Source organism: Nicotiana attenuata, chromosome 6, assembly GCF_001879085.1.
Source record: "Nicotiana attenuata strain UT chromosome 6, NIATTr2, whole genome shotgun sequence".
Classification (NCBI taxonomy): Eukaryota; Viridiplantae; Streptophyta; class Magnoliopsida; order Solanales; family Solanaceae; genus Nicotiana; species Nicotiana attenuata.
The window spans coordinates 28,412,538-28,415,650 of record NC_031994.1 but is presented as its reverse complement, the minus strand read 5'-3'; positions in this window follow the sequence as shown (position 1 = coordinate 28,415,650).

Here is a 3,113-nt window from a genome sequence, read left to right as displayed (position 1 = left end):
ACCATTCGGGAACGTCAAATCACGGGTCCGGATCCGTTTACCCAAAACCTTGACCAAGGTCAAATTTATTCATTTTAACATTAAAACTTAGCATTTTTTACAGAATCTCATATTTAAGCTTTCCGGCTACGCGTCTGGACTGCACACGCAAATCGAGACAACTCTAAATGAGGTTTTCAAGGCCTCGAAGACACAAAATTCAATTAAAAACAGGTGATGACCCTTTGGGTCGTCACAGTGTGGAGCGAAAGTCTCAAGAGGCGTAGACTTAGCAATTTAGGGCTTACACTCGGGCGTTCGGGGCGTACGCCGGACGTTTGAGACGAGTTCTTTTTATGAGGCATAAGCCCCAATGACTTTTTCTAATTAAAACAAAATTTGTTGAATAAGTCTTTCATATAATATCCAAATTTTCAAAAGTCATCTTGGTAATTACTGAAAATTTTTAAAAAGGAACTGAAATGTATTAAATTTAAAAGCCAAGACCTTTTTTTATTGATTGAAGCGCTATTCATGGTCTTTTCCAATTCTTTATCTTGTCCGCTAGTCTGCTAATATCTCCCAAAAGCAACGAATATTCAATTTTTTTTACAAATACAAAAAAAAAACTTCATTCTCCTTCGTTGCAGCAAGTTCAAAGTTCAAATTGCAGGTTAATCATCCTTTTTGTTCCTCCATGTAGTAAACTTTATTCTTTTAGACTCAAGTTACTTGTGGTATAATAGACTGTTTTGACTAGTTTTTTGTGGGGATGGAGAGAGAGCGTGCACACACACACACACACACACACACACACACACACATATATATATATATATATTTCATACATTTATAGTTTCTTACTTATTTATCGTACTTAACTTTTACTTATTATNTAGCTGAATAGACCATCTATTTACGTTATTGTATTCACAAATACATATTGTGAATACAGTCGAATACAATAATCTGTCTAGTTGTAATGCCCTATTTCACGCCGTGAATACAGTCGAATACAGTCGATACAATAATCTGTCTAACTGTAATCTCCTATTTTACGCCGAGAAATGCTACTGTATTCATGAATACAGTAGCTTAAATACATCGAATATACTCTAAAAAAATCTGAAAACATTGCTATAAGAAATATTATAGTAAATGATAGCTACAACTAACTAATAACCACTAAACAATAGTGGTTTGTGAAAATTTCTCTTTAATTTTTCACTAAAACTTTGACAAAAATTTACAATATCACGTTTGCTAACGGAAAATGAAGGTGAAATCAATAAAGGATATTTAGCACTGAGTGGCAACACATCCAAATAATTGGCAGAAAAAAGACATACTTATAGATATTGGCACCTTTAGTTTAACTCTAAATTTTTAATTAGTTTATTTGATATTTGGTAGCCTAATTTATTTTGCCCGAAAATAGAGCTTATCAATGCACGCATCTCTCTCTCTATATATGGAAAAGAAATCTTCATCAAAGATGGATTTATCCGCATGTATATTTTATTGTATATTCGTTTCTCTTATATATCAAAGCATATAACATATAAATAATTGTATTGTCAGTATATCATAGTGTATAACACAATAATAAAGTGTATATTAAAATGTATATTATAATTTTTGAGTATATCAAAATGGCCCACAATCTAACAAATCTCTAATATTGTATATCACGTATATCACACATCTAATAAAGTAATGATGATATACAACATAATATACATACAAGTATACATGGTGATATACGCAGATATACACCTCCTCAAACACCCATATTTTCTATTTTCATACATCATCCGCCGCATCACCACCACAAAAATAGCATAGCCACCAATGATTCCATCGTTAATAGAAACTATATTATAATAAATAAAAAAAGAAGAGGGAGAAAAAAACTAAAATTCTTGATAAAAGAAGAGAAGAGGAAATATCACGGGACATAGTTGCGGCAGTGGTTCGTGGCCAGTGGTAGAGAAGCAAGTGGAGGTTGCTTTACTGCTTAAAAATAGCAAAGGAAGCCGTAAAAAATTGGTGGCGATTTTTTATGTCGAAATGTGAAAAAAATCATTTGGAGAGGAGAAGTGAGTATGGTGATGGTTCTTGGGTTATTGCCCCTTGTCCGTGTTGAAATCAGATGAGAAATCAAAGAGGAGGTATTAGATAGTTCTGTTTTAAGAGGTAGAATTGGGACTCGCCCTAAGGCGAAGCACTCGTAAAACGCCCCTAGGCATATATGGGCTTAGTTCCGTGAGACTTACGCCTTGGTCATCGGGGCTTACGCCCTGGACACACCCAACGGCCAGCGTGCTGGGCTCGCCTAATAGAACTTTATGCAATTATATGTAACTAACCTTGTAAATCCTCAATTTTTGATAATAAATCGTTGACTATTCAAAATTACCTTTTTCTTAATCATAAATCATTAAGTTGAGAGTATTTTATGTCATAATTTAAATGAAAATTATTGCACGTTATCTACTAAGACTGCTATGATAGTTAATTTTAAATAAATCTTTCGTTTAAAAAGTATTTATTTATTAACTTTTGTTATGTCTTTACTATATAATAGTCCATAATATTTTTTATAATTATTTTTTTAAATATTTTTTTTTTTCATGTTTACGATATACAATACTTATTAAATTAATAGATCAGTATTAGCTAGTAACTATTTACAAATAATTAGTTATCATGGTATTGTATGGTGAATTATGTGTACGATATACAATACTTCGTTTTACTTCAAAACAACGTCATACAAAATACCACGTTTTATGAATTATATTTAAGTTGCAGAATTTTTTCTGGAAGTTGCGTCAAAGATAATGAAGAGCAACATTGAGCTGTTGATGGTTGAACAAAGGCGAGTAAATTGGCCCTTCTCAAAGCCCATAAATGAATGAAAACACCCTATGTCCACATCTACATCGAAAAGAACAAAAATTAATGTGTTAAAGAGATTCCTTACCATGGTATATAATCGTGCATAATCAATGTCTAATCTTGTATACGGGCTAAAAAAAAAGTAAATAGTGAATCCGGTCAGCTATTTGTGTAAATATTCCATTTTAATGGAGACATCTGATTTTTGATTAATTAAGTAGTTGGTTACGGCA